This window comes from Bactrocera tryoni, unplaced genomic scaffold (assembly GCF_016617805.1).
Source record: "Bactrocera tryoni isolate S06 unplaced genomic scaffold, CSIRO_BtryS06_freeze2 scaffold_25, whole genome shotgun sequence".
Classification (NCBI taxonomy): domain Eukaryota; kingdom Metazoa; phylum Arthropoda; class Insecta; order Diptera; family Tephritidae; genus Bactrocera; species Bactrocera tryoni.
In genome coordinates this window covers 12136931-12150049 of record NW_024395977.1, presented here as the reverse complement: position 1 = coordinate 12150049, position 13119 = coordinate 12136931, and positions in this window count along the sequence as shown.

Below are 13119 nucleotides of genomic sequence, written 5' to 3'. Positions count from 1 at the left end.
GTTTTGCTTCAGTTCTTTTTTTGTCGTTTTCTTCTTATGAAATTTTTTTTATTATGTATTCTTAAACTGATCGTTATTTTACCGTTGCTTTGCTGTTTTTGTGTGTGTTAGGAGCAATTGTCAACAAATGACTTTCATTATCAGTTTATTTTGCAACATGCCAGTAGTGTTTTATATGTAAAAGTCATGGTGGTCACAAAAAAAATAAAATAAAACTAACAATTAAAGAAAACACTGAAATTTTGGATAAACTAGAAAATGAAAGAGGAATCATCTGCTCCTGATCGGAAAGTTAGTAAGGAGAGAATAACATTTCTCGCATGCACAAATGCTTCGGGTACGCACAAAGTTAAGCTCTTTGTCATTGAAAAAGCAAAAAACCCTAGAGCATTCAAAAATTCTCAAAAAATGCCCGTTGTCTACAAGGCTAATAAGAACTCATGGATGACTTATTTGTTTTTCGAAGACTGGTTTCATCATACGTTTATTCCTGAGGTGAAAAATACGAATTGTATTGAATTTTTGTTTAAAATTTATTTGTAATTTGTTGGATTGTTATAGGTACGCGAATTTCTAGAATCCAAGGGACTTCCCAAAAAAGCCTTATTGGTCTTGCATAACGCCTCGTGTCATCCTAAAGACAATAAAGTGAAAAGTGACGATGGAATGATAACCGTTATGTATCTTCCACCTAACTGTACCACTATTCTCCAACCAATGGACCAAAACGTTATTAACTTAACAAAAGTCTATTACAAAAAATGCCTTTTGGCGCATTTAATAGGGAATAAAACACTCATCTGGAAGAAAAAGTAAAGGAATTCAACTTAAGACATGCTATCTGTCTTCTTGCAAGTTCATGGGAAAAAGTGTCAGCAAGCTCCATTCGCAAGTGCTAAAATATGTTGATGAAACCAGATGTTGAGTGGAGTGAAGAGGACGATATTCCTCATTCTAAAAAGAGAAATTGAAAATAAACGCGCAATCTTTTCATCAATGCTCCAAGAACTGGCATCAAATGATTCGTTCACAAATGAAGAGCTAAATGAATGGATGCACGAAAGTGTTGCTTATCAAGAAGTTAATAAAGAAGCCGTAAAAATTGAAAATTCTGATGATAGCGAAGCGGATGTTATTCCACCTCCTAAAATAAAAGGATCAGTTGCTATGCAATCTTTTAACACATGCATTCAGTGGGCAGAGGAAAACGATATTCCAATAAAGGAGATTATATTTCTGAAGGAGCTTCGTGAAAGGGCTATAATAAAAACCTTTAATAAGAAGAAAGTGCAGACAGCAACGATTTTTATTTGTCATATTTCTTGTTATATATTTTCCCTCTCTGGGTGCAACAACCTCAATAAGTACAACTACTTATATTTCTATTAGTTGCGATTACCGAGTTCGTACTGTAATTATGTATTTACTAAGTACATATACTTATGCTTTGATACCAAATATGTACCGATCATCTTATAAATTAAGTCTATGCCGAGTCGGTTGCGCATAGAAAATAAACGAATCTGTAGACGCACATTTCTTTACATTGAAATTAGTATTATATTTCTCATTTAGCACCGAAAACATTACTGAACATTTTAAGAAAAAAGCAGCCACTTCTATTTACAACAGGATAACGACCCAAAACACCCATATTATCTTGTACGTGCAGGGTTGTTATGGAAATAAAAATAGCTCCATAGGTCCCGCAATCACAAGACATTAATCCTATTCAAAACATCTGGAACTTTTTGAAAAATCGTTTTCGAAAACATCGAATTTCATCAAAATAAGGCCAAAAAGCTGGATCATGGACTTAGTGGGTCAAAATATCCGGAAATAGTACTAAAATGGAGTGGGGAGCTTCATCGACGTCTAGGGAAAATAATAGCAGCAAAATGTAGGCCAAAAACCGCTAAAACTATTGTAATTACTTTTGATTTCTATAAATAATAATTAGTGTACGTAAAATTTTTTGATGTAAATTATGCTCATTTTAAGCTTTAACACTAATTTTTTTTATTTGTGTAAAAAAAATTTTTTGATATGCTAAATTTAATGTCAAATATACATATTTTGAAATGGATAGAAAAAACACAAAATTTAGGCTATGTTCGTAAATGCATCATGACTTGCAGCATAAGTAACAGTAGCAACACTGCAAGTTTGACGTTTAATACTTCTTATACAATTTTTGACAATTTGCAGATACATTTGTTTGCATTTTTGAACGCGTATAATACTAAAATGGAAATTTTGCTGAATCTAACACTAGACGAAATTTGTGAGCAAAGAAATGATAGATTTTCTTTAAATTTAAGAAAAAGAAGGGTATTGAAGTCAAAAAGAAAAATTTGTAGGTACAAATGTTTGTCTTTTAAAAGACAAAGTATTTATAGAACAAACTTTCGGAATTTTTAAGAAACAGTTTAAAATTTTAAATTATATTGAAGCTTCGAGCATTAAAGCCACATTTAATGTAATACTCGCTTGCGCTATCTTACACAATTTTATCATAAATAAGAGAGGTTATTTTGAACAAATTAACGATACAATAACACATGCCGATATGGAAACCAACAATGAAATCGAAGGAATTCAAGATGCCCCCATTCGCCGTGTTGGTTCAGATGATATCAATGGAATCGATAGAAGAAACTATTTTACCACTCTGTTTTCATCATAAAAAATTTACTTTACCTCACCTTCCTTTATTTGAATAATTTTTTTTATTACTTTTTCTGATGAACTTCATTTTAATTTTTATTGTTTTCATTTACATTTTTAACTTCGGTCACAACTTTCTTCCACAATACATTTTTTTTCCTTCTACCCGATTTTAACTCGTCCTCCATATTCAACCGTACTCTTAGCAATAACTGTGTCTCCGCATTACTGAGATTTTCACTAAAAATTTAAAAATAATGATTTATACAATTATTATTAACATAATTTAACTAAATTTCAATACAAAAATTAAAATAAAACAGTTTTGCACTTTTCGTCAGACATCGTAGTTAAATGCAGTAAACAATTTTTTGATAGAAATTATGAGTGACAACTGATAGAAGTGTTGTCTTTTTGAACGCTTGATTATTGCAGTGCTGCAATATGCATAAGTATGTATGTAAACTTTATTGGTCCACTGTATGTATATTTTCTATATATTTTATATCTGAGCACACAAGCATGCACGTACAAATTAAACAATTTCATGACGAATTCCTTAACATCTTTGGAAATATACTTATAATAAAAAGCATGCATGCATTATTACCTAAATATTTAATTAATGTAGGTTTAATAAGTTATATATTTACATATTTATTTGCTGGGCATTATAAGTACATATGTACATATGTTTGATGACATCTTAAAAGACCAAGCGGTCGCGCATATTCACGTACATATGTATGCAATTATGTGTATATGTAAGCAAATATGACAGATGATACCCAGCAAGAAGACGATACGTTATATACTGCCATAAACCTGCCGTATAACTATGGATAGTATGCGTGAAAAATTCGAATAGTTTACATCAGTTTGTAGAGAGGCATGCGTGTGAGTTGTCTATCCTTTCCATACAAATTTACCATCACTTTGTCATATGCTCGTCTCTTTTTAACCCATGGTAGGATGGTATAGTAGTTTGATGGTAAAGTAGTATGATGGTAAAGTAGTACGATGGTAAAGCAGTACGATGGTAAAGTAGTATGGTATACTTATCCTTTTATCCTACTCCATATAAAATGAAACAAATACAGGTTATTTTTATTATTCATTGCATCCGTACATATAATATATATATATATATTACATATAGTACATATTTAAATAAATAAAAATAAAAAAAAATAAAAATAATTGCATCCATTGCATCCATACATTATTTAAAAATTGCACCTACTTTGGTTGTTGTTGTTCCGACCTGGAATTATAAAACATTAATTATTACTAAAATTTTGGAAAAGAAATAACTTACCGTTTATTTAAAGATAATTTGTTTTGGCGGTACCTATTGTGGCTAAGGTCCACCACTCTTCTTAATGCCCGTTCAAAACCTGGCCGTCCGTCCATTACAAATACATCTACACAAAAATAGGAAAAAATTTGATAATATAATATAAGTGATTTATATAATAAATACTTGCCTCAATTTTGTCGCTGTCAAAGTGTATAGCTGATTCCAATATTTTTAATTCTTTTTTTTTTAATTAACGATTAAAGATGCGCGCGCACGTCTATTCACTTCACAAGTTTTCACACAAATGTGAGAAATGCAGTTTTCCACTTTGTTATATACTGATTACTTCTACTGATTACTTCTACTGATACTGATTACTTCTTACATCAAACGACTACAATGCATATCTGCATATAGCACAACCATTCTTGTAGCACAACTGTAGAGGGAGGGAGTACGAAATATATGTATGCTTATGTGCTTATGTGTTGGTGAATACGTTAGCGAAATTTTGCTGGGTACGTATATTATTTGTAAATTTGTCTACACACAACTTTGTATGCAAATGTGTACACTTATTGCTTCATGCGAAATCACCGTTGTAAGGGGCAACCAATGGCTGAAGCTCACGTTTTGTCGAAGAGTCAATGTGTCGAAGAACTGACGCGACGACAAAGCGTCATACCATTGTATTGTTGGTAGAAAATCCGAGCTGTGCCGAAAACACAAACGAACGATCGCCAGTTGCCACTGCTTGCCTTGTCGCTGTAACAGCTTCTCCAACAAACCAGCGTAAATATGTATATTTATGTATGAGCTTGCATACATATCGACACAGATTTTTGCAAGTCTCGTAAAAATATAAATACATACATACATATCTTTATATACATATATAAATCTTCTGACCGTGAGTTTGTAATTGAACTGCTCCTAAACGGCTGGACCGATTTTGATGAAATTTTTTGTGGAGATTCGAGGATGGTTTAGATTCACAATTTGGTCCACTGGAAAATGTTTTTTAAATTAATTTTTCATTTGTTATTAATTGCTAATTTTGGAATGTTTTACATTGGATCCGATAGATTGCGCTACCATCGCAGTATCCAATATTCAAACCTTAAATAGGCGTAAACGTGCAATAAACAAAAGGACGCCAAAGTAAATGGCGACATCTGTAGACAAGTTTTCATAATATGGACAGAGTTGTTCGTTCTTAAGTAATAAATTGGGTGATTCAATACATCTATGGGTAGTTATATCTTGTATATATAAAAAAGAAAGTTGTGTTAGTTGCACCATTTATAACTCAAGAACGGCTAAACCGATTTGGCTGAAAATTGGTAGAGAAGTAGCTTAGAACCAGGGTAAGGACATAGGATACCTTTCATATCTTTATGTTAAAATTTAATACAACTCATAAATACAAAAATTATATTTCAAATAATAAGCATTTGTTTAAAATTTATGTTTGTAAGAATCATTTGAATATATGCGTACAATTATAAATAGATTCTTCCTCAAAAATAATACTATTGCTAAGTATTTGGAATAGTAGAAAGGAACTGCAACCAAATACGAAGTACAATAGATTATAACTGCCTCAGTAATCAGTTGAGTATGTAATATGCCACGTGACTGATGTTATAACCTTTTCAGCCGACTTTTTCGTCTTTCCACGCCTGAGAACCGGTTGATGGAGTGATGTTTCTATTGTCACACACCGACGCAAAAATTTGGTTTTATTACGACTAAAGAGCACTCAAACACTTCTAAGAACCAGTTATTCGTTGTTTTTTTGGATTATTAACTTGCAAGGCAGCGACTTTGCACAGAGCTTTCGCCTCTTTAAGCTTAGCAAATATCTCTTCATCGATGGATTTCCCTGAGCCCGAATTCAACAGTATTTTGCCCCAAAAAGCAATGCTTTATTAACACTCGAAATGCCTTGTGATCCATTTTTTTAAAAACTAACATAAGTTGTTTCATAAAAATGCTATATCTCATCAACTAATAGTTATAATTCTACCAATAGAAATCATACCATCGTAGTATTATCTATCTATCAGCCACAGTGAAGCGTGGACGGGTCCTCTAGTATATACATATATAATATATGCTACATACATATAGACTACGTATAGACTACTACGTATAGATGCGTATCGCCATATATTCCTAATAATAATAATATAGCGTGGTGATCATAACCACGGCCTGTATCGCCACGGCGACAATCATGTTTACCCGCGCTTATAGATGTTTTACATCAATAACGGAAGATTTTAACGCATGGTCTACTGCTTGGGGTAGCAGAATTTTTGAGTGAAACAAACCTTACGATTTTAAACAGTGGTACACATAATATCTTTCAAAAGGGAAATAAAGGAGCAATAATAGACCTAATGTTTGCTAACGACGCGCTTAGCAGGCGTACGAAGTGGAAAGTGTCAGATATGTATACAAATAGTGTCCATATGACTATATTTGCTGAAGTTTCGTTCTCACAGGAAACGGAAATCTGTCGGAGAAATATCTATCGAAGGCGAAGTTGGCGGCAAAATGAGTTTGATATGCGGTTTTAAGAGCGTCTGGAGTGCGGCAAAGGCATCAGGCGAAGATGCCGCCCACTTAGTTTCCGCTGTGCGGAAAGAACTAGTTGCGGCATGCGACTCAACTATGTGCAGGACGAGATACAATAAAAATCGAATGCCGGTATACTGGTGGAACGACGAAATTGCCAAGCTAAGGACGCTCTGTCACTCAGCTAGACGCCGCCTACATCGTAACCAGGGAGGTGGTAACGAAATCAGCCTCAGGGAAGCATTTAAATACCAAAAAAGCTCCTGAAGTCAGCCATTATCCGTAGTAAGAGATGCTGTTTCGAAATGCTCTGTAAAGAAGCGAACATAGACACCTGGGGAACCGCATACAAAGTTTGAAGTTCAAAAATAAGTCGCAGCAACCTAAGAACCCATCATTTATGAAAAATGTTGTCGAAGCGTTATTCCCGACACATGCCTCCATTTCCTATATTAAGCGAAACGAAGCTACAGAGCCCCTATTAGTCACAGAAAACGAACTATTGGCTATTACGAAAAAAATCAAAAACTCCAATGCGGCTGGAATAGATGGTATACCAAATAGAGCCCTTAAAGAAGCCAGAACTCTAAGATTTATTTGTTAACATGTACAATGCGTGTATATTAGAAGAAGTGTTCCCTGATCTATGGATAGATACAGCCTCTGGTTCAACTCCCAAAGCCAAAAAAGCCACCAGAAGCACCTTCATCATATCGACCTCTTTGCATGCTCGACACGATTGGGAAAGTGTACGAAAGCATTGTAAGAAACCGCTTGGAGTTAGCAATCCAAAAAACCGGCGGATTATCAGAGAGACAAGACGGCTTTATAAAAAAGAGGTCCACTATTGACGCACAAAGAGTAGTAGTTGATACTTCGAAATGTGCAATAAGTGGGAAAAGATGGAAAGGTGATACTATTATTTTGTACCACCTTTCCATCTGCGCGCTAATAACCCGGTATGTGATAAATGCGTTCAACTCCAAAAAGCGGGCAAATATAATAAAAGCTCTACATGATATACAGAAGCATTGTCTAATAAATATTATAATTACTTACTTTCAAAATAGGAGACTGATATTCGAGACGGACGAGGGCACTCAGAGCTACACTATATCCAGTAAAGTATCGCAAGGCTCGGTTTAAGGCCCGCTGCTGTGGAACCTGATATACGACGGGGAGTTAAGAATACCGCAACCAAAAAATGTGAAAACAATCGCATATGCGGATGACCTCATAGTGGTAGCTGTAGCTAGATATCTGGATGACCTCCGGATCAAATGCAATGACAGCATAAATGGTTTGCGCAGATAGTTTGCTACCATGAGTCTAGAGCTGGCTGAGCAGAAAACGGAAGTCTTGCTCATAAGCTCCGGAAAAATTGTCGCTGACCATAGGAGAATGTGAGATTACTTCACAGCCGCAGTTGAAGTATATTGGGGTAATAGTTAACTCAAGACTCAAATTCAAGCTTCAAAAAGCATTGGTAAACACAAGTCGTAGATTTACAGATCAGATAACATTAAACTAACACACATGTAATGAATATATTCTCCCTTGATATAAGTCTATCTATAGCGGTAAGGTTTGTTAGAAACTACACAGGTAATAACATTTTTAGTCCTTCGAGCCGGATTTAGTGTTCGGCCAAAATAAGAAGTCCTGTATTTACAAAACAGGCAATATACAAACAAGCCTTGCTCAAAATACAGTCAGATTAAAACAAAATAATTGTAAGACGGGTTTATATTCCCGCATATTCTTCTTCTTAATTGCCGTAAACACCGCTTACGCGACTATAGCCGAGTTAACAACAGGGCGCCAGTCGTTTCTTCTTTTCGCTACGTGGCGCCAATTGGATATTCCACGCGAAGCCAGGCCTTCTCCACTTGGTCCTTCTAACGGAGTGGAGGTCTTCCTATTCCTCTGCTTCCTCGGGCGGGTACTGCGTCGAATACTTTCAGAGCTGGAGTGTTTTCGTCCATCCGGACAACATGACCTAGCCAGCGTAGCCGCTGTCTTTTAATTCACTGAACTATGTCAATGTCGTCGTATATCTCGTACAGCTCATCGTTCCATCGAATGCGATATTCGCCGTGGCCAATGCGCAAAGGACCATAAATCTTTCGCAGAACCTTTCTCTCGAAAACTCGTAACGTCGACTCATCGGTTGTTGTCAAGCGTCCAAGCCTCTGCACCATATAGCAGGACGGGAATTATGAGCGACTTAGAATTTGGCTTTTGTTCGTCAAGAGAAGACTTTACATTTCAATTGCCTACTCAGTCCGAAGAAACACCTGTTGGCAAGAGCAATCCTGAGTTGGATTTCCAGGCTGACGTTGTTGGTGGTGCTAATACTGGTTCCTAAATAGACGAAATTATCTACAACTTCAAAGTGACGTGAGAGCCAAGTCGCGAGTGCGACAACTGTTTGTTTGATGAGAAGAGATATTTCGTCTTGCCCTCGTTCACTGCGGGACCCATTTTCTATGCTTCCTTGTCCAGTCTGGAAAAAGCAGAACTAACGGCGCGTTTGATATCAACATAATCGGCATACGCCAGCAGCTGTACACTCTTATAGAAGATGGTACCTTCTCTATTTAGTTCTGCAGCGCGAACTATTTTCTCCAGAAGCAGGTTGAAGAAGTCGCACGATAGGGAGTCGCCTTGTGTGAAACCTCGTTTGGTATCGAACGGCTCGAAGAGGTCCTTCCCGAACCTGACGGAGCTTTTCGTGTTGCTCAACGTCAGTTTACACAGCCATATTAGTTTTGCGGGGATACCAAATTCACACATCGCGGCATAAAGGCAGCTCCTTTTCGTGCTGTCGAAAGCAGCTTTGAAATCGACGAAAAGGTGGTGTGTTGATTCTCCTTTTACTGGTCTTTTCCAAGATTTGGCGCATGGTGAATATCTGGTCGGTTGTTGATTTGCCAGGTCTAAAGCCACACTGATAAGGTCCAATCAGTTGGTTGACGGTGACCTTAGACGCGATGTTAAGGAGGCTTCTTCCACGGTAGTTGGCTCAGATTGTGGGGTCTCCCTTTTGGTGGATTGGGCAGAGAACACTTAAATTCCAATCTTTGGGCATGCTTTCATCCGACCATATTTTGCAAAGAAGCTGATGCATGCTCCTTATCAGTTCTTCGCCGCCGTGTTTGAATTGCTCGGCCGGTAATCCATCGGCCTCCGCCGCTTTGAGGTTCTTCATGTGGGTAATTGATATTCGAACTTCTTCATGGTAGGGCAATGGAACGTCTGGAGAAATCGAGAAGTCTGGAGAAGTGTTCCCTCCATAATCTTAGTATGCTCTGGGCATCAGTCACTAGATCATCTCTAGGGGTCACACAAGAGTATGCTCCGGTCTTGAAATCTTCTGTAAGCCGCCGCATTTTCTCGTAGAATTTTTAAGCATTGCCCTTGTCGGCCAGCTTGTTAAGCTCTTCATACTCATGCGTTTTGGCCTCTTTCTTTTTCTGTCTGCAAATGCAACTCGCTTCCTTCTTCAACTCTCGGTATCTATCCCATCCCGCATATTAACAACATAAAAATAATAATTGTGAGACGGGCTCATATTCCTGATCATACAAGCCGTTTTTGCAGAGACTAAACTCAGTGATCTAACTGCCATCCAAAGAAATATTCGGCTGTGAGTCGAGGCACAGCAAGGTCAACTAGGCGACCAAATCAATATACCTCCAACGATTTTTTTCTAGAATACCGTTACAAAAATAGGAGAAGTGTTGTGGAAAAACTCTCAAAATTGGAATAAACAGGAAGAAAATTCTTGAAGCTCAAGCAGATTTATCCGAAAACGTTTTACACATGTTCAACTCAAGAAAGCCATAAAGTAAAACAAAATTTAAAAAGTTCATGTCCTAGCTAAGCACCAAGATTTAGATCGAAAAACTTGCATGTTCATTAGGAAAATTGTAAACGTCGGAAGAAAAATGGATGATCTAATTATGGAATTTAAAATGTTTAGACTTTTTATTCAGGGAAACTGAAGTCCAGGTTAAATTGTTTCAAAATAAAGACGAGGCTGAAATAATCGACCACATTTTGGAAGATTATACTGAAGTATATGAGAAGGAAGAGGAAGTTCAAGTTCTGTACAAACCAACACAATTGTCGAAAAAGAGCAAAGGTGGCTTAGTTGAGCCAAGTCCTAATCTGACCGAAAAAGGAAAAGATTTTGTAAATCAGCCAACAATTATAGCTCGAGAAACTGCTAAAATGCAGAACCAAGCGGATGATAACTCGAATAATTTTACAACCACAATCAAAAGGAAAGGACCTCAATATGGTGCTCGTGGTAGACGAAATAGATGCAAACCATATCAAATTCACTTAGTTTATCTATTTCGTAATATGCTAAATCATATCCATATGTCCCAATCATTTTTTTAATGACTGAAAAGCCATGTAAAGTTTTGGTTTTGAAAGGATTAATTGATATTGATTTACCGATTTTAGTTGCATTTTTTGTTGAAGGAAGTTTTGTGATGAGACATTCCTATCCCTTTTAAATAGTTTGTTGGCAAGGAGGATTCCTTAGTTGATTGATGTAATATGTTGGCCTCTGGTACTGCTGCGAACTGTCCACTTCTACGGGTTCAGGGTGTTGTGCATACCTATTGATTGGTTGCTCATGGATATTCCGCTACGCTTGAATTCCTGGATTATATTTTCTGTAATCCTCGCGTTGTCTTAAATTATTGAGGGAACATTGATGCTGTTCTGTTGTGTTTATTTATATATTCGGCCCATACAGAGATATGTCTCGACGCATATTGCTTTTTACAGCTGCATGTGTTGATTGAGCTCGGTGCGTGAGTATGTTAAGGGATGTTATGTTCCTTAACTTGCGCTTCGTTGTGCAAGAACTGAAGCTTTCGACTTGAAAAGTTCCAAGAAGATCCGACGTTTTCGAATAAAATTTTATTCAGCGATGACACTCATTTCTGTCTTAATGGGTATATAAACAAAGCAAAATTGTCATATTTGTGACGAAGAGTCATAACATCCAGAAGAAACAACGGTTTGGTGTGGCTTGTGGGCCGTTGGAATAATCGGTCCATATTTCTCCAAAAAGAATGCCGGTAAGAACGTAACCGTCAGTGAGACGACTAAAGTCTAAAGTCTATGCCATATCATGCGCCAGTTACGAGTCGAAATATTCGAACAGGTCATCGAAAATTAAACTCAACGGGTGGATAATTTGAGACGTAGCCGCGGCCAACATTTCAAAGCGATAATCTTAAAATAATAAACACGAAAGAATGTTCTTTCGAATGATAATATACATTCCCCATTATATTTGAAGTTTATATTTTTATTTCTTTAAAAAGGTAGGGAGCTTGTACAGTTTGGTTTTCTGTATATCGGCCAAGCACCTAGTTCTTTTAAGCTGTCATTGCCTAAGTTGACATGAAAAGATTTTAGTATGGATAATAGGAGGAACTTTATTTCAAAGTCATAAATGTTACAGAAGTTTTCTATTTTGTGGTGTGCTGTTTCCTATAGATATTCCTCTGAATGATTTCTAATTTAAAATTGGGTATATTCGGATATACGTGTAGTTCCTATTCGAGTTTTCGTAAGCCGTCTGCTCTCCATCTTACATATAAAATGTTCTAAAAATTTTAGAGAGGCATTACTGAGGTGTTCATTGTAGGCTGGGCTCTACGCCCATAGGTTCCATGCGAGAAAGTGGCTTTTTTGTCGTAAGCCTAGGTAGTGTTTTAGGCTATAATTGCCTATTTATAGCCTTTCGGTTGTCGAGGTGCATCAGTAGGCTGATAAATGAAAATGTTAAAGTTCTATATTGGTTGTACGATTGGCGATTGTTGTCTGTATTATTGGAACAGGTTTGGAGTTTGGATTCCTTAAGTTACCAGTTTGACCTTTGTCTGTACCACGAAAATATTAATTCTTTAAATTCAGTACTAAAGGGGTAAATCACCTCGTAATTCACAAAAATTTTATCCCTCCCATCCTAATATATATTTACGTATTTATAGTACATACTTATAAATACATATGCTCCATGTATGTACCTTAGTGTGGGTCATAAAGACGGTTGTTTTTTCGCTTCGTAGTCTGAAGAATTGGTTGGGAGACACATCTAAGCCTCTCTAAGTATGACCTTTTAATTGTAACGGGAATCATCTCATCTATTTTTTCTTATTATCAGATAGAAAAATTTGTATTATATTTCGCTTTCAACTACTTAAAAAATATTTAAATTTATGGATTTTGTAGGTGGCTAAATGAGCTTCTTCGCCCCCCTCTTAATATAACACAACTACACCCTACACATACACACCTCATCTTCACCACACACTACACACAACACATCGGCATCATGCGCACCACTTTTTTCATCCCACACTACACACCCCATACTCAACACGTCGGCATCATGCTCACCGCATCATTACAAGAAGAAAAAAATCATACAAAAATACAATCAGAACAAACCAGCAACAAAAGGACTGGAGAAATAAGAAAAAGAAGAACAGGCACAAGCACAAGCCCTGTCACACGCACAGGCCCAGGTCTCTTCG